The following is a 24,325-nucleotide window of genomic DNA, read 5'->3' as shown; positions in this document are numbered from 1 at the left end:
TGATGCAACCGACATGGGCTTAATCTCTAGAATATACAAACAACTTATACAACCCAACAGCAAAAAAGCCTTCAACCCAATGGAAAAATGGGCAAAAGACCTGAATAGACATTTCTCCAAAGAAGATATACAGATGGCCAACAAGCACATAAAAAAATGCCCTATATCCCTGATTGTTAGAGAAACGCAAATCAAAACTATCATGAGATACCACCTCACACCAGTCGGAATGGCCATCTTTAGTAAGTCCACAAATAACAAATGCTGGAGGGGGTGTGGAGAAAATGAAACCCTCCTGCACTGTTGGTGGGAATGCAAACTGGTATGGACACTATGGAGAACTGTATGGAGGTACCTTAGAAATCTATACATAGAACTACCATATGACCCAGCAGTCCCACTCTTGGGCATATATCCAGACAAAACTTTCCTTAAAGAAGACACATGCACCCGCAGGTTCACTGCAACTCTATTGACAATAGCCAAGACATGGAAACAACCCAAATGTCCATCGACAGATGATTGGATTCGGAAGAGGTGGTATATATACACAATGGAATACTACTCAGCCATAGAAAAGAACAAAATAATGCCATCTGCAGCAACATGCATGGAACTAGACACTCTCATCCTGACTGAAGTAAGTCAGAAAGAGAAAGACAAATACCATACGATATCACTCATATCTGGTATGTAATATACAGCACAAATGAATCTTTCCACAGAAAAGAGAATCATGGACTTGGAGAATAGACTTGTGGTTGCCCAGGGGAGGGGGGGAGTGAATGGGAGGGATTGGGAGCTTGAGGCTAACAGACGCAAACTATTGCTCTTGGAATGGATTAACAATGAGATCCTGCTGTGTAGCACCGAGAACTATGTCTAGGATACTTACAACACAGCACGACAATGGGAGAAAAAATTACACATACATGTATGTGTAACTGGGTCCCCATGCTGTACAATGGAAAAAAAAAAGTGTGTTGGGGGAAATAACAATAAAAAATAAATTATAAAACATAAAATAAAATAAATGATTAGGTTCTGAATTATCAGTATTTGGAATTTTTAATATTTGATTTTTTTAACCTCTTCCATATTGGTCTATTTTAATAATCATAGAGCCTTTCCAAACCATGGGTCAGGGAAAAATCAAGTGGAGATGACTCTTTCTCAGGTGGAAATATTGAAAACCAATTGTCACTGGTACTGCTCATCCACACACCTCTTAATGAGCAACAATGAAAAAAATAAAACTATATTAAATATTTTCTATAATAGGATAATTTGAGAAAATTAGTTAGAAAATAAATTTTAGAAAAGAAGAAAGTTTGGAAATTTTGAAAATTTCTATCAAAAATCACATATAATTTCTCAATACTAATTTCCATTAAAATTAATCCCAACTAACTTCTGGCTTTGGAAACATATTTCATGATATGATGATCTATGATATAAGCATATTAATGGAGTTTTCTTAGGATACTAATCACCATTCCATTCTTAATAGTATTGTTAAAAAAGAAATAATAAGCCCAAAATGGAGTACTTGTACTAAGCCCACATCAACAAACCAAGGCTAAATACTTAATCTAATTGCAGTTACAAACTCCCTAGGAATGCAAACTATATATGTAAGTCTAAAATTTTTTGGTCAGCACCAATGAGGTAATCTGACATATAGACCCTTTTCCATCAACCAAAGGAAGATGAGGTCATCTGTTTTCTCCTTTTCCCTCTCCCGCCTGCCTTTAACACCTTCCTTTTTGAACAGGATGGAAATGCTGCCCAAGGCATGACTCAGTCAATAAAGTCAGTTAGGTCTTTAAAACTTACTCAGTTGAATATTTGTTATTTAACAGTGTGATTAGATCCCCAAAATCATTTTTATGTTAATAATTAAGAATTTTCTATTAAAAAAGTTTTAAATATGTTAACTTTTATATGCAAAAGTAAAATTTAGCCCAGATCTGGAATGAATTTCCACATATTTCATTTTAATATAATTCAAATTAATTACAGACTTTTGAAGGTTTTATTCAACATTTTTAGTCTTTTTCTTCCATATATGTATATAGATATTGATTCTAAACTTTTCTTAGTATGCGGCAAAGGATCATGAAGATAAAGCTGTTGTTTTTATAAAATACCTCTTTTATAACATTATGAAAACTTGGAATTCTGCCATGTCAACGAAAAAAAAAAAAAAAAAAAAGCAAAACATAAAAGCTATGAGTCAGGTTTATTCAGTGCTTTACTGAGGACTATAGCCTGAAAGATAGCTCTGAGAAACTGTTCAGAATAGGTAAAGGGGAAGGGCAGTATAGTTATGATTTTTAATGAAGATGGTACATAGAACCAAGAACACATATCAGTAGAAAGTTGCTGATACTTGACTATAAGAAACAGGTATCATAGTAAATGGTTTTTGAATTTTTCTATGTATGGGATGATGCAAGAAGCCAAGTTTACAAATTTTTTCTCCTGAAAATATCTAACTATCTGAAAGCCCATTCTGCCAGTGTTTCTTCGAGCATAGACTGTCTCATTTCTGATCTACAACCTAAAGTCCTTTCAGGGTGTGCTGAAAGTCAGTGGATAAGGGCTCAATCCTTATAGAGTTAGATGGAGAGTGACATTCTTTAGCTGGTAGACGTAAAAAGACTGGATAATGGTGAATTAAAAAGAACCATTTAGGGAGTTCCCTTCTGGTGCAGCAGGTTAAGGATTCAGCACTGTTGCTGCAGGGGCTGAGGTCATTGCTGTGGCATAGGTTTGGTCCCTGGCCCAGTAACTTCCCTATGCTGCAGAACTGGTTAAAAAAAAAAAAAAAAACAGTCTAACTGCTGCCCTTTGTGATTAATATTTTTGATTCTGGGTTTGAGAGACAAGATGGCAAATCAGAAGGACAGATAAAAATACCAAGATTACATATAAATGGCGAACAACCATCAACAAAATAGACTGAAAGCTACCACAAAAGACATCCTACCCCTAAAGACAAAGCAGAAGCCATACTGAGATGGTAGAAGAGGTGCTTTCGTGCTATAAGCAATCCCATTCCCGCAGCATGGGTGATCCACAGACTGGAAAATATATTGAAAAGGCTCTCCCACAGGAATGAACATTCCATACCCCATGTCATTTTCCCAGCCTGGGGGTCTGGCATTCTGAGGAGGACCCCCTGCCCAGAGAATTTGGCATTGAAAGCCAGCAGGACTTGAATGTAGGAGTTCTGCAAGACTGAGGAAAACAGAGACTCCACTCTTGGAGTCTGTACATTGGGTTCCAGGGCAAAGCAGGGACTCCATAAGAATCTGGGCGGGACAAGTCTTGGAGAGTCTTCTGGGAAAGGAGTCAGCTGTGGCTCACTATGGGAACAGGACATTGGAGGCAGAAGTCTCAGGGAATAATCACTACTGTGCACTCCCCTGGAGGCAGCCATTTTGGAAGAATCTGGCCCCACATATTAGGGCTGAGAAGCCCCAAGCCAAACAAAAAACAGAGTGGGAGCACAGCCCCACCCATCAGCAAATAAGCTAAATAAGTCCTTTCAGGCACAAAGCCACCTCTAATCACACCCAGAGACAAAGCCCCCCCACCAGAGGACAAGACTCAGCTCCACCAACCAGTAGGCCAGCACCAGTCCCTCCCATCAGGAAGCCTGCCACAAGCCCTTACATTAACATCACCCACAAGGGAGCAGGCACCAGAAACAAGAGAGGCTACATTCCTGTAACCCCCACCCCAAAAAAAGGAGACCACACAGAAAGCTAGACAAAATGAAAAGGCAGAGAAATATGAGCCACATGAAGGTAAAAGACAAAACCCCAGAAGAACAGCTAAGTGAAGTAGAGATAAGAAACTAAAATCTCAGAAAAAACTGGAGGCAAAGATTGATAAATTATAAGAAACATTTAACAAAGAAATAGAATATTTAAAAAATAAACAAGCAGAGATGAACAACACAATAACTGAAATGAAAAATTCACTAGAAGGAACCAATAGCAGAATACAGGAGGCATAAAAATGATAAGTAAGATAGAAAACAGACTGTTAGAAATCTCTGATGCAGCAGAGAATAAAGAAAAAAGAATGAAAAGAAATGAGGACAGTCTACAAGCACTCTTGGACAACATTAAATGCACCAACCTTCATATTATAGGGCACCAGAAGAAGAGAGAAAGGGCCAGAGAAAGTACTTGAAGAGATAATAGCAAAAAACTTCCCTAACATGGGAAAGGATCACTCACTCAAGATCAGGTAGCACAACACATACCATATAGAATAAACCCAAGGAGGAACACCACAAGCCACATACAAATCAAACTGACCAAAATTATAGACAAAGAGAAAATACTGAAATCAGATAGGGAAAGCAACAAATAACAAGCAAGGGAACCCTTAATGAGGTTATGAGATGATTTTTTAGCAGAAATTCAGAAGGCCCAAAGGGAGTGGCACAATATACTTACAGAGATGAAAGGAAAAAAGCTTTAACAAAGAATACTCTGTCCATGAAGGCTCTCATGCTCTCACTCAGATTTGATGGAGAAAGCAAAAGTTTTACAGACAAGCAAAAGCTAATAGAATTCAGCATTACCAAACCACCTTTACAACAAATAAACATAACTTTCCAAGGTGGAAAAGCAAAGTCCACAACTAGAAACAAGAAAACTAAGGATAAGAAGGATCATATGTAAAGACAAATATGTAGTAAAGGTAGGAAATTAGCCACACAGAAATATGATATCAAAACCAGCAATCATGAGAAGAGGAGGGTAAAAACACACGGTATTGGAGATATATTAGCAATTAAGAGACCAGTAACTTAAAACAAGTATTAGCAATTAAGAGAACAGAAACTTAAAACAATCTTGTATATATACAGATTCCTATATCAAAACCTCATGGTAACAGCTAACCAAAAAACCAAAAATCTACAACAGATACACACACAAATAATAAAAAGCAATCCAAACACAATGCTATAAGAGCACAAGAGAAGAAAGAGGGAAAAAAGACCAAAAAATAAATAAATAAAAAAAATAAAAATAAAAAAATAAAACCATATCCAAAACAATTAACAAAATGACAAAAAGAACCTACATATCAATAATTACATTAAATGCAAATGGATGAAATGTTCCAACCAAAAGACATGGACTGGCTAAACAGATATAAAATCATGGCCCACATATATGCTATCTATAAAAGACCCACTTCAGTTCTAGAAACACATACAAACTTAAAGTGAGAGGATGGAGGAATATATTCCATGCAAACAGAAATCAAAAGAAAGGTGGAGCAGACAAAATAGACATTAAAATAAAGACAGTTACAAGAGAAAAAGAATAATATCACATAATGATCAAAGGCTCAATCCAAGAAGAAGGTATAACAATAAGTATATATGCACCCAATATAAGAGCACCTCAACATATAAGGTAACTGCTAATAGCCATAAAAGAGGAAATCTATAATAGCACAATAATAGTGGGGAACTTTAATACCCCACTTATAGCAATGGACAGATCATCCAGACAGAAAATCAACAAAGAAACACAGGCTTAAATGATGCATTAGACCAGATGGACTTAAATGACAGTTATAGAATATTCTTTCTGAAAGCAGCAGAATACACATTCTTCTCAAGTGCACACAGAACATTCTCTAGGATAGATCACAGTCTGGGCCACAAATCAAGACTCAGTAAATTTAAGAAAACTGAAATTATATTAAGCATCTTTTCTGGCCATAACACTAAAAAACTAGAAATCTATGACAAGGGAAAAAAAGTGCAAAAAACACAAACACATGGATACTAAAAAATATGGTACTAAAAAACCAAAGAATGAGTCAATGAAGGAATCAAGGAAGAAATCAAAAAATACTGAGAGACAAATGAAAATGAAGACACAATGATCCAAAACCTATGGGATACAGCAAAAGCAGTTCTAATAGGTACATTTATAGCAATAAAAGCCTACTTCAGGAAACAAGAAAAATCTCAAATAAACATCCTAACTTTACACCTAAAGCAACTAGAGAGAGAACAACCAAATCCCAAGGCGAGTAGAAGGAAAGAAATCATAAAGATCAGAGCATAAATAAATAGAAACAAAGAAAACAACAGAAAAGATCAATGAAACTAAAAGCTGGTTCTTTAAAAAGATTAACAAAATCGATAAACCCTTAGCCAGACTCATCAAGAAAAAAAGGGAGAGGGCTCAAATCAATGACTTTGGTTCTATTTTGCTTTAGTCTACACTGTATGTTCTAAGAAAGAATAGTAATCATGCATTGCCTTTCCATGGCCCCTTCATAAGCAGAAGTCACCATTATGCCTCTAATGTAAAGGATTTTTTAAAAGATAAAATCATGGCTCTAATACAAATATAAAGCTAATGCATGTCAAATGCTATATTTAACTTGTAGTAATGACTAAACTAGTAACATGTTAAACTCTAATTTGTCAAATATACGCAATTAGGATTTTGAAATGAATTTACAAAAAGATGGAAAATTGGTCAATATCTATAAGACAATAACTAATTACATTCCAACTGGCATTTCATTTGTATTTCTGTGAACAAAAATTTCTTGTATTATTATCATTTTTCTAAAAATAGCTATGTAAACTAGCTCAAATAAAACACAAGATAGCTAAAAAGAATGTAAAGGGTAGAACAATTAGTAATCTTGTTTGACCATTTTAAAGTCCTTCATAACTTTTCTCTGACTAAAATATCTCCTTAAAAGTCTAATTAAACTCCTTAATTTGTGTCTTATTAGAGCTTAAATAAATAGCTTGTTTTCAAGACTATAGGATGGTGTTTTATGGCTCACTCAGACTTTATAGAGTACACTGGAAAAAGGAAGCAGTTTCCTATATGTAAGAGAGAGAACAAGATTTGGGGAGTTTCCTCAAAAGGTAGAAACAAGTTTAGAGGGCTGATGGAGTGGGAAAGTTAGCATCATGATTTGAAATCAGAGACCAAAGATGTATGGTTGAATCTATGTCAGCAAGGAGCCTGGCTGTGAGGGACAGCACTAATTCATGCAGAGCAGCAGAGCCCAATATGGAGTTACATTTGTATCTGATGCAGTGGTATGGATTACAACTCCCTTGGACTAGGAATGAGTCCTCCTCCTAGCTTTCCAGATCTATGTAAGCCCAGAGCTCTTGAATAGAGGAAGGCATCTTAAAAGCCAGATACCCAATTTCCAGTCTAACCCCAGGACTCAGTACTCAAAGCTGGCTTAATTTGACTTACAAAAGTGACACCTTTGAAATTCAAATATAGCACATTAAATCCATTCCCACTATAGTGGCATTACAAAAAAAAGGATTATTTGTTCTGCATTTACTTTTATTTTCAAGGCTGATTTAGGACTGATTTCTTACATTGGGAAAATAAAGATAGAAAATATAATATGAAAATATGCAATATATTTCAGAGTATATGTAATAAACGGTTCTCTAAAACACTGCAATTTTAGGATTTTTTCTAATTATTTCAAGATCAGAGATTAGTAATCTTTTAAGGAAATTTAATAATGTATGTTAATGTACAAGATTTTCCTATCAGTCTATGAAATTTTAATCCATCATAGCTTCACTGAAAGAGAATATATTTCTAGAAAAGCCAACATATTTCTTTTACAGATTTATTAGAAAACAACATGAGTATCAGAATTTATCACCTTTAAGTAGATATACATCATTTACATCCATCCACACACTTAGTGGTCAATATATACATCCATTCAGTAGGTATTAATTAATCCAGTGATCTCTAGGTTCCAGACAGTGTGCTGTGAACACAGCAATGAACTAATAGGCAAAGTTCCTGCTCTCACAAAGCTAGTGTTTCAGTAGGAGTAAAAAATAGAGATAAATAAATAGAGAAAAAGTGAGTGTACAAAGAGGCTGTGAGTATCAAGCTATGGAGAATGAAATTCACTGAAGTGGTCAGGGAAAGACAAAGTGAAAAAGTGACAACTGAGCAAAATTCTAAAATTGTGGAAACAAGATATATGCAAATTGCTAGGCAAAGAGATTTGCAAAATAGAGATTAAAAAAAAAAAAAACTAACAACAAAACAACATATACCCTAAAGAGGGAGCACAGAGCATCCCTCCTAAGGAATGCTTAGGAAGAGCAAAGAGGTCTAAGTATGGCTGGAGCCCACTGAGAGGAGAGAGCACTACAGAATGTTAAAGAGGCAACATCAGGGATCATACTGGGTAAGTTACTGGAAGAAGCCTGAGTGAAGGAAAGTCATCCACTGTAACGTGATGGTAACAGTTTAATGGCAAGACTGCTAGACATTTACACAAGCATAGCATCCATATATTGCATTTAAATCTGGAGGTTATAAAATATTAACTTGCAGCATTAAATCTGCAAATTATTAAATTGCACTGTTCAGCTGCTGTAACTGAGATCTAAGTATCAGTGATTAGAGCAAGGTAAATGTTTATCTCTATCTTGCATAAAAGTCTAGGCATAAACAAACCAGGGCTGTCAAACAGTTCCTACTATCAAGGAACAAAGTTCCTACTAACTTCTTTTCTATCTTTAGGATTTTGCCCTTACTAGTATGGTTCAAAATGGAGCATGACCATATAACTATCCTCATGAGAAGGAAAGATAAAGGAAAATGTATGATCATACCTTTCCTCTAAAGGTGTGACCAGGCAGTCGTACACAACATTCCTTCCCCAAATCCCACTGGAGTTTAGCCACAGAGCTACCTATAACTGAAAGGGACATGTACCCTTTAACTATGCACCAAGTTAAAATTAGGGGTTCTATTATTACATACGAAAAGGATAATGAATATTAAGCACAACTAGCTGTCTCTGGTTTAAGAAGATTCAAATACATCCTTGTAGCCTGTCTTATACCCCATACGACTTAATTTTAAAATTCATTAAACATCCTTAAAAAGTGTAGTATAAAAGAAAGAATATCTGACAAAAGGCCAAAGGATGTTAGTATTATCACAAACCTACCAGCTGTGCAACCTTGAATCAAACTTTCTCTTATAGTCAGTATATCATCTGTAGTACTGGGCTACAACTGCACCTAAACAAAAGACACTCCCCAACACTTTAGGAAAGTCATTGCCATCAAATGCAGAGTTATCTAAAATATTGACATTTGTACAATGATATGAAAACTCAAGGGTAAAAATATCTGGCCTCCAGCCCAAGGCACACCAGATGTGTCTCTTAAAATCCAATACAACTTGTCTTTATCCTTGAAATTTTGAAAGAAAATTTAAGGTGAAAATAACTTCCACTTCCATTGGGATGGAACTCTATGACTACCTCACTGACAGGGCTTAAGAGCAGGGCTGAACATACCACAGGATACTGGCTGACATCCCTGAGGCCATAGTTGATACGTAAGTCAGATAACTTTTCAGCACAGAAATAAGAAATAAGTAGTTTATTTTTATACAACCAATGGATCCACTTGCACTGTATTCATTCAAGGAAAGCCTTCAATTGCAAAGGTACCAGAGAACTCAAAGAAGTGCCTTATTTGGGTCTATAAGTCACAGCAGAAGCTAAGATTATCTGTTTTGTGTTCAGTCTTTTCAGAGATTTTGTTTCCTTCATTGAATGTATTTCCCCATAGCCCATTTGTAGTTCTAGTATCTTGCCACCAGCTTCCCAATGCCAGGGAAGCATTCATTCATAGGCCCAAAGATAGTTATGCCAAAAGTCTAGTCCTTTGCTTTCTTTCCCTGAGTGTACTAAAGTCTCCTCTAGAAGTATAGCAAGGACAGTGGGCAGTCTTCATGTTGTAGCCAGAGTCATGGCTCCCAGGAAAGTCAGATAATCTGGAAAAACAGTATCCAGACATGAAAAGAAAAAAAGAAATATTCCATTGTCAACTGATGTTTTAACCTAACAAATTTTAATAGACAATTAAAGGGGCCTCAAAAAACAAACAGAAGAACAAAATTTATCAAATCATCTCTCCATTTATATACTAACACTGTCATCAATCTGAAACAGAGCGATTTGATGCTATACTTCTTTATTTCAGTGACTTTCATTTTAACCTACAGGGTGAAGAACATGGTTAAAATAAATCATTAAAACACGTACCATTGTACGTAATTCAAATGTTTCATGAGGATGAGGGATGTTGCTTCAATGTGCTAATTTGATGGTCTATTTAAAAGGCAAAACCTAGTTTTGATGACAAATACAAACCACTAAATGTTCATACCTGCAACACCAACAACAACCTCCACAATAAATTTGAAGGCAGGTCTCTGTGGATAATTGAAAAAGTTCAACTTATCCATTCTGGTCTACCTTACATATTGGGGACTCTGAGCCACTGCAATAAAAACTGTGATGCTTTCATGGCCCCCCTCCCCCCACCCTGTTTTTAAGTTAGGCCATTTGGTATCATGGGCTGAAAAGCGACAAAATGTCAGTGCACATGAAAACTTTTCAGGGCCTAAAATTATTCATCCTTACCATAGTCACCTTTGTTAAGGATAGTTTTATAAAGTGGATAAGTTACCCCTCCTTTAAAAACAAATCTTCAGAAACTACTTGTAGCATACAAACTATGAAAGGAATTGTATTATGCGAAAAACCATTTACTCCAGAGTGATAAAACCAGGATTTGAGTCACGGTTGCACTACTTTCTCATGTTTGGTGGGATGATTCAATGATTCAATGAATACATATAATCAACTGTCATGTTTGTAGGCAATAGGCATATATTAATTTCTCTCACATTTTAAGCACAGGTTTTATTTAAGACTCTGCAGTACCCTGGTTAAGAGCATGGAGTCTGGTGCCATGACCCTCGTGTCCTCTTGGATCTGAATCCTAGTTCTTTTTACTTTGTATCTCTGCAAGATAGTTCCCCCTTCTGTAAAATTAGGTTAATTATAGTATATACCACATAGGGTTTCTATGAGGGTAAACTGAATTTATTTGTTTATACTAAGAGAAAAGGCCTGGGAAATCAGCCAAGCAGAGAGAAGTCCTAATGTACCAGCTCTTCAGGCAAAGCAGACAATGCCTTCAGTCCACATGGTTGAGCCATACAGGGAAGATGAGACTGAAGCCTCCAAGCTAGTCATGGGTCAACTAATGCAGGACAGAGCATAGCCTCAGAGGAAAAGAGCATAAGCAAGATATCACCAGCAAGTGTCAGCCAGAAGATGAGGCAGCATCTCTCAAGAGCTAAGAGTAGCTGAGGGAGCTTAGGTCTGAATGCCTCAGCAGCAGGGGCCACCACCATCCACACATGCTGGACTCTGAAATAATCACATCACTCTTATGATGACAAACAGAGAGAGGAAACAATGTCTTTGCAGACCTTTTTATAAGGGAATGGACATCTGTTTTCTTCTGCCACTTCCAACTCCAATATAACAAGCATAAATCTTAGGAAAGAACTTAATGAATAAAGAACTGTCTCCACCCTTGAAGAGCTCACAACTGGTTGGTTAGACAAACACGCAAACAAAGAAATATTCTACAATTGACTTGAGGACATCATTACGAGGTGCTCTTTTTGTTGGGTCCCGAAGGATGGATATGAATCCTCCAAGCAGACAAGGGAGAGAAAGGAATCTAGAGGTGATATTCAATGTGAATATCATTAAGAAATTCTCGGAGGCATGGAAGTGAATGATATGTTCCAAAAGAGCTTTTAATTAGAATTATGGTTACTAGGAAAGGAATGACTAAGGCAGAAATAGTGAAGGGGCTATAAAGAAGAGCTCTAGGGTTGAAGGCGTGGAAGAGTTTCATGTTAGATATTGAAGGGCCTTCCTTTTATGATAAGATGAAGAGTAGGGGATTCATTCTGTGGGAAATTAGGAACTAGCAAGAATTTGAGCACAGGGGAGTACAACATGGTCAGATTTACATCTCGATCTGTATCATCAATGGTACATGGAAAGTGCACTGGAAGGGAGAAGCTATGGCATAGAAAAAAGGTACAGAAATGCAGACCACCAGAACTATGTCCACAGCAGTCATAGCTATCAAAAATTAAAGTTAATAAAAAAGAGTGGGGACTTTTGAGATCCAATTATCATAAATTCTCTCCCTTATCTTTTAATAAAATATTCACACTAACTGCTGGGGGGTAATTGTAAGAGTAATACCTGATATAAGAAATTTTACTAAAGGAAATAAATTTTATTACAAGGTTGTAAGACAGCATATGTTTTACTGGACCAGAAATCTCCCTAGGCATTAATAAACCATCACAAACTATTAATTTCATGGTTGTCTACTCTGTTAAAACCTATGACTTATATGCTACAAAATAAATACACACACACAAACACACACATAAAGAGAACAGCCTACATAAACACCCCAAAAACATCTGATGCTGATAAGAAAATAGCATCATTTGCTGGAGGTTCAACTCCATATTGACCCCACTTTAGCTCTCTATTTGACTCTTCCAATTGGGAGAAGGAAAATACAGTAAATGAGCCATAATTTTTGGCAATGCATATTTAAAATGAGGTCTGCCAAGTTCAAAATTGAAAATGCAGCAGTTGTTTGCACAAAACATAGGCCAAGAAATTCCTGCATGACTGACAATATGCTTTTGCTTCTGGCCATACAATCTCTGACAGAGGTGTACATTTCAGCAGGTGTCAGCCAAATCTTGAGAGGAGAGTTTTTCTCACTATAGAGGAAAAGATCCCTAAAAGAGAAGGATTAAGTATTGATACACAATAATAGGAATGCTTCTTAGGAGGAAATCTGTATATTCAACCAAGAGGAAATCTATATAGGAATGTAAAAATAATCATTCTCACAGTGAAGGCAGATTAGACACAGCACATATTCTGATGATCTGGAGAAATGTCACTGTTTGCAGAAGAGAGTTCCCAGGGCCAATTCATGGTGCCTGGGACTAAAAGATACTGTTTCCTAAGCAGCATGACACATGCCTTCCCGTTGTTGTTCACACCAGGCATCCATATCTCTGTGATGGCAAAGGCAGAAAAGGCAGTGGTAAACACTGAGAAAGTGTGTAAGGTAGCACCAGCTCCCACATCAGCCTGCAGCTGTGATAGGACCAGGGCCAAAGGCATTTGTGGAAGCAGTCCAGCAAGGGCAATGGCTATTGCCTGGCAGAGGGGCAGCCAGCAGATGGAGAAACAACACCTAACGCTCAAAATGTAAAGAAATTCCACAGTGGTTACTGCAGTTAATAGCAGTGAAAACACAGCAATAATTCAGAAAATGAAAATTTGGGGTACTAAGGGGGCAAATAAATAACCCTTTCCTTTTCTGTGTTCAACTTTGAACCAAACACAACAGATGGAGATAAAAATATCACACTATTGATAAGCTGACTGCAGAATGTGGCTCAGGATCTGCAGTTAAATGAGCATGTTTAGACTTCATCTCAACTAGAGACTGGCATAGCTAGACAACAGCAAGCCACAGGCAGGCTTGGTGTACAGAATATCAGAATTTTATGCCCTGTGGGTAAACAGGATTTTAAAAGTAAGGAGGAGTTCGGCTGGACACATTAGGAATTGAATATCCCTAATATAAAATTGCCTAGTCTTTCAACCATGGGAAGGTGGGAATAGAGTGAGGACAGACGCCCTGCCCATAAACTCACCAAAAGACTTCCTCTAGGAGAGTGAAGTGTTAATTTTCTACCCTTTGTGGAAATATAAGGAGGAGGAAACATTATATTAACAATAATAATAATGGCAACTATTATTTATTAAATGTTTGTTGTCTGTCAGCATTGTGCTTTGTGTATTATCTAATTTTGCCCTCACCACAACCTTATAGGTAGTTATTGTTTTTAAACCTCACTTTCACAGATGAGTACAACAGAGTCTGGGGATTTATTTCTTGCCCAAGGTTATAAAGAGCCAAAGTCTGGAGTTTGTGGTTCAACTTCTATACCCTTCTGCCTCCTGCAGGTGAGGTTATGAGCTACTAAGTACTCCACGGGGAAAGCAAAGAGACTGGGTAAGGAATGAATTGAGCTCAAGTCCCATAGATGGCTGGGGGACAGGGGAACTGAAAAAGGCCTTGGCTTAGTTGTAACCCACCTACTCCGGATGGTTAGTTCCACTCTTCCACTGTGAGATAAATTCTATTTTAAAGCTTCTTCTCATTTTCTTTCTTTTCCCTCCATAGCTTGATTGAGGCATAATTGACATACAAAAAAAAAAAAGCTGCATATATTTAATGTATACAATTTCATGAGTTTGAACATCACAACTAAGGTGATAACCATATCCATCACCTGCAAAAGTTTTCTTGTGTCTTTCTGCTTTTGTGTTTGTGTGTGTGTACATGTGTTTGTAAGCATGTTTCATACAAGATCTACCCTCTTAAAATGTTTAAGTATTCTGACACATTTTCATTATCTATTTGGATAACTGAGTTGTTTCTACGTCTTGGTTATTGTGAGTAATGCTGCAATGAACATAAGGATACAGATATCTTTGAGATTCTGATTTCAATTCCTTTGGCTATATACCCAGAAAAAAAGGATTGCTGGATCATGTGGTAGTCTATTTATGATTTTTGAGGACCCTCCCTCCATATGATTTTCCATAGTGGCTGCATCATTTTATATTCCCATGGATAGTATACAAGGTTTCCAATTTCTTAACAATTTCATTAATACTTATCTTTTTTGCTGTTGTTGAAATAGCCATCCTAACAGGTGTGAGGTGACATGTCATTATGTAGATAAACTCTTCAAAGCAAAAATACAGATCTATTTTTTTCACAGAAGCTAAGGATCATTTAATCATATCATATATATGGAACACATGGCTCCATATGTAAGCACATGTAGAAAAGAAGTTTATAGGGGAGTTCCCGTCGTGGCTCAGTGGTTAATGAATCCAACTAGGAACCATGAGGTTGCGGGTTTGATCCCTGCCCTTGCTCAGTGGGTTAAAGATCCGGCGTTACAGTGAGTTGTGGTGTAGGTCGCAGACACGGCTCGGATCTGGCGTTGCTGTGGCTCTGGCATAGGCTAGCGGCTACATCTCAGATTGGACCCCATGCCTGGGAACCTCCATGTGCCACGGGAGCGGTCCTAGAAAAGGCAAAAAGACCAAAAAAAAAAAAAAATGAAGTTTATAGATGTTAATTTTGGTTGTGGTCAACTTAAAGCCTAGCATCACCATCCTTTTACCTATATCTATAGCCTCTAAAGATTGCTAGTGTGAGACATATATCAGCCTATTTATGAAAGCAAATTCTTTCTCAGGTACATAGCAACATCATGCCAAATGGAGGTACTCATGGTCCAAGATACTTAAACTGCCATCAATGTAAGAAAAGCAAATCAAAAAAGATTATTTACATTAAAGCTATTATAATTCTTAACATTCAGTGGTAATAGCAAAAATAGGATAAAACAACTATTTTCATATGTGATTTGAATAGCTAAATCAAAAAAGAAAACATGGAGATACTTTCATGTCTGGAAATTTGTTCTCATCCTAAATAGCCTTCAAAACTCCAAATTTTTCAACATCTAAGCCATTTAATATTCTACTATATAAACACTAAAGAAGATATTTAGTACACTATTTGCATTAGCTATTTATTTTAGCAGATTAGGAAATTTTAGCACCTCAAAGGAATGTTAAATTTTTTAAGGATGTCTTCATTTATTTATTTTTAAATTTTCTTTATTGTTATTTTCCCAATACAATTTTTTTTTCTACTGTACAGCATGGTGACCCAGTTATACATACATACATACATACATTCTTTTTTCTCCCATTACCGTGTTCCATCATAAGTAACTAGACATAGTCCTCAGTGATACACAACAGGATCTCATTGTAAATCCATTCCAAGAGCAATAGTTTGCATCTATTAACCCCAAGCTCCCAATCCATCCCACTCCCTCCCCCTCCCCCTTGGCAACCACAAGTCTATTCTCCAAGTCCATGAGATTCTTTTCTGTGGAAAGGTTCACTTGTGCCATATATGAGATTCCATATATAAGTGATATCATATGGTGTTTATCTTTCTCTTTCTCTTACTTCACTCAGTATGAGAGTCTCTAGTTCCATCCATGCTGCTGCAAATGGCATTATTTTGTTCTTTTTATGGCTGAGTAGTATTCTATTGTGTATAAACACCACATCTTTCTTTTTTTTTTATTTTTAATTTTTTTTATTTTCCCACTGTACAGCAAGGGGGTCAGGTTATCCTTACATGTATACATTACAATTACGTTTTTTTCCCCACCCTTTGTTCTGTTGCAACATGAGTATCTAGACATAGTTCTCAATGCTATTCAGCAGGATCTCCTTGTAAATCTATTCTAAGTTGTGTCTGATAAGCCCAAGCTCCCGATCTCTCCCACTCCCTCCCCCTCCCATCAGGCAGCCTCAAGTCTCTTCTCCAAGTCCATGATTTTCTTTTCTGAGGAGATGTTCATTTGTGCTGGATATTAGATTCCAGTTATAAGTGATATCATATGGTATTTGTCTTTGTCTTTCTGGCTCATTTCACTCAGGATGAGATTCTCTAGTTCCATCCATGTTGCTGCAAATGGCATGATGTCATTCTTTTTTATGGCTGAGTAGTATTCCATTGTGTATATATACCACCTCTTCCGAATCCAATCATCTGTCGATGGACATTTGGGTTGTTTCCATGTCTTGGCTATTGTGAATAGTGCTGCAGTAAACATGCGGGTGCATGTGTCTTTTTTTTTTTTTTTTTTTTGTCTTTTTGTCTTTAGTTGTTGTTGTTCTTGTTGTTGCTATTTCTTGGGCCGCTCTCGCGGCATATGGAGGTTCCCAGGCTAGGGGTCGAATCGGAGCTGTAGCCGCCGGCCTACGCCAGAGGCACAGCAACGCAGGATCCGAGCCGCGTCTGCAACCTACACCACAGCTCACTGCAACGCCGGATCGTTAACCCACTGAGCAAGGGCAGGGACCGAACCCGCAACCTCATGGTTCCTAGTCGGATTCGTTAACCACTGCGCCACGACGGGAACTCCACATGTGTCTTTTTTAAGGAAAGTTTTGTATGGATATATGCCCAAGAGTGGGGTTGCTGGGTCAGCAAAGGTGCCAATAACTCAGCATTGGTCTTTGGTTTCCCCATTTGCCATCCTTGTCATTTCTGCTCTACCCTTTCAGCTCATGCCTCTTTCAAGACATGTATAGTCTCACCTAACCAGAATTCTTCTATTCAAAGAGAATGTATCTACTTAATAAATTGATATATGTTCCAACATAAAAATATTTTTGTTTAAAGATTAAATTACAGCATGATTGCAGAACTAAAACAAGGCAATAGATGACTTTAGGCGGAATTGCAAACGCAAATAGTTAGGAAAATCTTGCTAATTCTCTTAAAATTATACCATATGGAGACAGCCTATACCTTCCCTTTCCCTGAATCAAAGCTGATTCCAAGGATAATTGTTGTGGGAAAAGGATTTAAACTGTATAAGTTCATGAGTAAACATAATGAGAGATTCAAGTGGCTCCTGGAAGGCCTCCCTTTCTCTTACGTGGCTTCCATACACAGCTGATTGCTAGCCAAAATTCCAAAATTAGTTTCATTTTGTTCTTACCTTCTTAAAATGTGTATACTCCTAAGATGGATAACTTTCTAAGTTTAATAAATCATCTAACCAACATTTTCTAAAATACTTTCTATATGCCTGACTATGTGCTAGGTACTAAAGACATAAAGATATTTATGAAAGGAGCTCGATAAGCAGGTGGGAACCCAGACCATGAAAGCAATTAACTAAAAGATGGTTTAATAAGGACTGTAACAAAAGATTCCATGCAGAGCTGTGGGAACATGGAGATGAGCATAATTGAGTCGCCATGAAAAAGTCTTAAAAGACTTTTTATAAAAGATAAGTTTTTAACTGGATCCAAAGTGAGTGTAATTTTTGATCAAAGGAAGAAGGCAGCAAGCATGAAGCTGCAGAGTTGAAAGGACTCTACAAGGTGGGAAAGAAACAGGATGTGTGAACAAAATAACCTCCATTTACACCTTCTTTTACATTGTAGAGAAAAAGGTAACTATTTCTAAACTCACAGAACACTTATGCCTCTCCCCCTAATTAGAGCTAAAGACACCTGTGCATTTATTAACTTACATGCTAAAAATACGAGCTATTTTTTACTGAGAAAATATATACTAACAGTGATATATGTATAACTAGAAATTATTAGATATGCCAGTAGACACTCAGTTGAAATATTTTAAATTATGATTTTATTATTTTTCACTTAGATGAACCCAGATGTCTATTTATTTAATATTACTGAAAGTTTACCAATTGCCATGTGCTTTTTCAGGGCAATGGGATTCCATTGAAGAATACACCAAAACAATCTGATTTTGCAGAGCTTATAGTCATAAAGAAGATGGAAAATAAGACACTAATATGTAACATAATTTTAAGTGTAAGCTAAATTGAATAACTTGAAAGCTGCTAAGGTGTAATTACTTACAGACACTAATAGCCTTCTCAGGAAAAAGTAGAAAATGCAGATAAAAAGAAAATAAAAAACATTTTGATTTAAGGCACTGGTGATCAGCTGAAGCTTCTAGAACTTAAGGACCCAAAATCACAGAGACACTGGAACCACAGAGAGATGAGCAGATATCCTATTGGCCATTTCTTCTCCCAGGCAATTCTTAGAGTGATACTAACTGTCAAGAATTAACTCAGGGGACTACACACCTCTCTGTGTGTGCAGGTGTCAACTGGTCCTGTTTGTGTCTACCTCTGCATGACAGGGTCTGGAGAATTAGAACAAGAAAACTGTGCTATGACATACTTCTCACTGCTATTACTAAAAGAAAATGTCCCTCGACTCTGATCCAGGAATCTAACGACTTCTGCTAAGAAGCAGAAAAATCAAGAAAGCTTTGAAAAATCTCATGGAACAAAAGACATCAAAAGTTGTGGCTGCCAATGTATCCAGGATGTATCCAGGCTGCCAATGTATCCAGGCTGCGAATGTCTCCAGGATCCCAGATCCTGGAGAGAAGAGAGACCCAGAAAAATGTGCCAGATGCTATAGGTTTCACTTTATTTGATTAAGCAACAAGAAGCAAGGAATTAAGCTAGAAAGAAAACTGTTGAAATGCAGAATGAATTTTTCTGTAATTTTCTACTGCTAAAGAGACAAACTGTTGTTCAAGACCATCCAACAAACAGGGGACCTAGAAAATTCCTAGGCTCTTACTTTCTCATTTGGAACTTCTAGTGAGCTACAGATAGAATATAAGAGTCTACAAAATTTCAACTATCACTAAGTCATTTCAATCCTGTTAGGAGACAATTCCCAAGGGCCTCTTGCAGTTATTCACATTTGTAAGAGAGGAACTTACTGTCTTTGTTTAATACTATCTTTCGAGAGTGTTTTTTATAATGAATAGCCATGGAAAAGAGAGACAGTGCTCCTTTTTCTGGAGCAAAGGGCATGTTGTTTAAAAGATGTAGATGTATTCTAGATACATAGAAAGACAGAAAGACAGATAGATAGAGACCTACAAAGATCTACAGACCAATTCAGTTAATTATTTTTCTTCAGTGATGACTGGCAGTTTTTATCATTTAAGAAACTTATCCATTTTATATAAGCTATTGAAGTCATGTGCATTGAATTATTTTAGTAGTCACTGCTTATTCGTTTAATCTCTATAGGGTCTGTGGTGATGTACCCTTTTTCATTTCAATATTTATAATTTCTGTCTTCTCTCTTTTTACTTGGTTAACCTGACTAAAAGTTCATCAATTTTATTGACATTTTTCAAGAAACTGGCTTTTACTTTCACAAATTTTCTCTCATATGTCTCTGTTTTTAATTTCATTGATTTCTGCTCTATCATTTCCTCAATGATACTTGCTTTGGGTTTAATTTTCTTTTTTTCTTCTAGTCTTTTTAAGTGGAATCTTAAATCATTGATTTCAAAATTTGCTTTTCAAATAAAAAGCTTTAAAACATAAATTTAACTCCAAACTGTGTTTGAACTACATTCCACAAATTTTGACATGTTGAATTTTTATTTTCATTTCATTCAAAATATGTTTTAATTTCCTTTATGACATTTTCTTTGAACCATGGTCTATTTAGTTTATTTTCAAATATTTGGAGATCATTCAAATATCTTACTTTTACTGATTTCTAGTTTAAATCTCATTTGATTTGAGGACATAGCTTAAATGATTTCAATTCTGTTGATTGGTCTACCTTGAATAATAGCTATTTTGGTGAAAGTTACATATGTACTTGAGAAAAAGGTCTATTCTAATACTGTGATGTGAAGTGTTCTATATGTATCTAATAGATCCATTTGATAAAGTGTTGTTAAAATCTTTTACCTTACCAACTTTGTTTATTACTGAAAGTTGAAGCCTCTAACTCTACTTGTAGATTTATTACTCTTATCAGTTCTATCAGTTTTATTTCATATATTTTAAACTCTGTTGTTAGATGTATACATATTTAAGGTTATTGTCCTTTTATTGAATTGTCCCCTTTATCACTATATTATCCCTGGTAATATTCCTTGTTCTAAAGTCTACTTTTTCTCATATTAATATAGGCATCCTAGCTTTCTTTTGGTTTGTGGTTTCACATTATATCATTTTTATATTTTTATTTTAATCTATTTCATTATATTTAAAGTGGATCTTGTTGTCAGGACATAGTTGGGAGTTACTTTTTTATCCAATCTGAAAAATCTCTAATTTTTATTTGTGTTTTCACAGTTTTAATTTCATGTAATTATTTAAATGATTGATTTTAAATCTGCTAACTTATTTCCAATTTGTGGTTATTATTTAAATATTTTAGGAGTTCCCATTGTGGCTCAGTGGTTAATGAATCCGACTAGGAACCATGAGGATGCGAGTTCGATCCCTGGCCTTGCTCAGTGGGTTAAGGATCTGGCGTTGCCATGAGCTGTGGCATAGGTTGCAGACGCAGCTCGAATCCCGCATTGCTGTGGCTCTGGTGTAGGCTGGCAGCTACAGCTCTGATTGGACCCCTAGCCTGGGAACCTCCATATGCCGCAGGAGCGGCCCTAGAAAAGGCAAAAAGACAAAAAAAAATTTTTTTTAAATAAATAAATATTTTAAATGCCCTAATGATTCCCCTAGAGTTTACAATATCCATGTTTAATTAATCATGTACTATAAGAAACTTAAAACAATATAATTTAAATTCCTTTCCTATCCTTTGTGCTATTGTTATCATGCATTGTACTTTATATATAACATAAACTTGTAATACTTTGATAATAAAGTTTGCTTTTCATAGTTATCTTTTACAGAAATTCAAAATAAGAAAAATAAATTTTATCTTTTCCTTCATGAATGCCATTTCTAGCACTCTTTTTTTTTTTTTTGCATAGATCCTAGTTATTGTCATGTATCTTAGTCTTTATTTTTGAAGAACTACTTTTAAGGATTAAATAATATGCCTGCCAGTAAGGATTTTATCTCAGTTCTTATTTTTCTGCAAGAGTTTTTATTTCTCCTTTAATTTTGTAAAATATTTTCTTTATTTTAGAGTCTGGGCTGACAGGGGTTGGGTGGGGGAGTTGTTTGTGTTTTTTTGTCTTTTTAGGGCTGTACCCGTGGCATATGGTGGCTCCCAGATGAGGGGTCGAATCGGAGATGTAGCCACAGCCACAGCCACAGCAATGCCACCTACACCACAGCTCACAGGAGCTTTCCCACTGAGCGAGGCCAGGGATGGGAATCTGCGTCCTCATGGATGCTAGTCAGATTCATTTCCACTGAGCCATGATGGGAACTCCTGTTTTGTTTTTTATGTCCAGCACTTCAAAATGTTACTCTCTTGTCTCATGATGAGAACTCTGTTCCAACCCTTATTTTTGTTTCCCTGTAAGCAATGTACACTTTTGATCTGGCACCATCAAGATTTTCTCTTTGTCTTCAGGTCATAACAGTTTGAATATCAACCTTTATTTAGGTATGTTTGGAAGAAGAATTTATTGTTCTTCACAGATCTGTTGTTTTTTTAAATAATTTATTGATTTTTCAAAATTCTTGATCATTATCTAACATTTCTCCTGCTCGGTCTCTCTTCTTTTTCTATGATTCTAATTGTATTTATTTTATACCATTTAATATTGTCCCTTAGCTCTCAGATTTTTTTTTAATTTGTATTTTTGGCTGTACCCATGGCATATGGAAGTTCCCAGGCTAGGGATCAAATCTGAGCCACAGCTGCAACCTACACCACAGCTGCAGCAACACCAGATCCTTAACCCACTGTTACCACAGTGAGAACTCTCAAATATTTGTTTCATTATTCCATTCTTATTGGTTTGGAAAATTTCCCTTGACTTCCAAGTTTACTATGGATTTTATTTTATTGTATTGATTCATCAAAGACAATGTTTTTAATTTCTTCCATTTCTATTTGATTCTTTTCACAGTTTTAATCTCTTAGCTAAAATTCCATATATTTTCACAAATACTGTCAACATTTTCCTCCAGAATCTTTGTCACATTATTCAGTTATTTTAAATTCAAAATATGGATCATATTTGATCATGTCTGTTGTTTTGTCTCTTGAGAGATATCATTGCTTCTTTTCCCCTTGCTTCTTTGTATGCCCTGCTTTTTAGCCAAAAGTTGAGTATCTTGTGTAGAAGAATAGAGATAAGTATAAATAGTATTTACACATGGAAATAGTCATGCCTTTTCTTTTCATATTTTCAGAGTTTGTGTCAGCCTAGTCAGGAATTGAGCTGATTCTATTTTTGTTGTTGTTGTTGTTGTTGTTTTGGTTCCTATGGTTACCTTCAGGGCACCACAAGCTTCAAATTTTCTGGTTTTTCAGAGGTTTTTTTGTTTTTGTTTTTTTTTTTCTTCTCAAATTCTACTTACCTCTCAGTTTTAGGGTTTTCTTTGTGCCTGAGCAAAGATCTCTCTCTTCACTTTACCCTTCTCCCAGCATTATACAACTGATAACTGTTATAGGTCACCTGCTAGCCTGATAAAGAAGGGTGGAGGAGGGGGACCAGGGAGTCACTTTGTTTTTCTGGTTCAACCTCAATCTGAGGAAGGCACTGTGTATCCAGATGGAAATGGGGCCTTTTTTGTGGTCATACTCCTCCTCCAAAGTAGTCTAGGCTCAAGGTGTTTTCCTGTCCCTCTCCCAAGGGAAGAGGGTGTTTTATTGTTTTGTTTTGCTTTGTTTTTCTTTCACCTAACTGCAATGAATGTTCACTTCTGGCCTAAGGGTAATTATGTTTGTTGCCCTTCCCACAGCACCTTAAGCTTTTACTCCACAGAGAAGATAACAAAGAAGGTTCTAGGTGAGGCTTTACACCTTTTCCACAAGAGGTGTTCCCCTCTCCCATGGCTGCACCAGGACAGAAGGCTTTTTCTGGTTTCCTGCCCAGTCCTTAAGCTCTCTTATAAATATATGGTGAGGTCTGCAGAGAAGATCACACAGATACATGCAATTTTTCCTTATGAACGCAGCTCCCAGGGATTCTATACATTTGTGCTAGTCCAAAGTCAGCCTCAAGTAATTTGTCAGAAATTTTAGTTGAATTCTTATAAATAGCTTGTATAGGGTTCAAAATTTACTCCAGGAAAGAAATTGCTCATATATGGTTTCTTCTTTCAAGAGAAGGTCTTTCTTTAGATTTTGGGTTGGTTGATTGCCCTCCGGCCTCAGCTTGTTGATAAGTTCAAGGATAACAGTGAATTTGCAGATTATCTCTCATTTTTTTATTGTAAGGACAGGCATGATGCTCTCTATGTCCAAAGTAAAAGCCAGATGATCACTTTCTCTTTTTTTTAACCACTAGAATTTACAGTTCCTTTGTATATTGAGAAGCTTAGTCACTCATTCTACCCCTTTTTATAGCATTAGCTTTCCTTGAAATTTATATATCATTTCAAAAATTAGTCTAATAATGACAAAATTATTTAAGGAAAGTAACTTAATACTTATCAAAATGTTGAACATACACCTGTGGATTCACTCTGCCAAAATACTTCAGTCCACTAGAATGTATACGACTTCTATTGTGTCATATACAAACAGCACAGAATTGTCAGTTCTCACATAATAAACTCATGGAGTAAGAGACTAGTTATTGAAACATATGCCCTTTTTTTCTGATATTAACTCTACCACCATATGATAAAAGACTTTAAAAGTAAGCTTTATAAGCTTCTATTTGCCATGGTAATTGTTTAGTTGTAAGAATTTCATCAAATTAAACATAAAAAATTAGATTAGCAATTACTCTTAAGTTAATAGCACT

At 36.2% G+C, this 24,325-nt stretch overlaps 1 long non-coding RNA gene across 4 annotated transcripts in view; it reads right to left on the bottom strand.

Moving 5' to 3' along the window:
* The window catches only part of LOC102158095 (uncharacterized), an 899,417-nt gene that overhangs the window by 412,910 nt on the left and 462,182 nt on the right, over positions 1-24,325 (bottom strand). The window contains exon 5 of one of the 4 annotated variants that reach the window (XR_014824908.1): positions 21,405-22,310. The exons of the other annotated variants lie outside the window; for them this stretch is intronic. This is a non-coding gene — a long non-coding RNA (uncharacterized LOC102158095). Of the gene's footprint in view, positions 1-21,404; positions 22,311-24,325 lie in introns of those variants that run through there. 4 annotated transcript variants of the gene reach the window in all.

The sequence above is a fragment of the Sus scrofa genome, chromosome 13 (genome assembly GCF_054392235.1).
Source record: "Sus scrofa isolate SSC_HxYL_T2T_F1_AM1 chromosome 13, Sscrofa_HxYL_maternal_Yorkshire_Landrace_v2.0, whole genome shotgun sequence".
Lineage (NCBI taxonomy): Eukaryota > Metazoa > Chordata > Mammalia > Artiodactyla > Suidae > Sus > Sus scrofa.
This window is presented reverse-complemented; position numbering and strand designations above follow the sequence as displayed.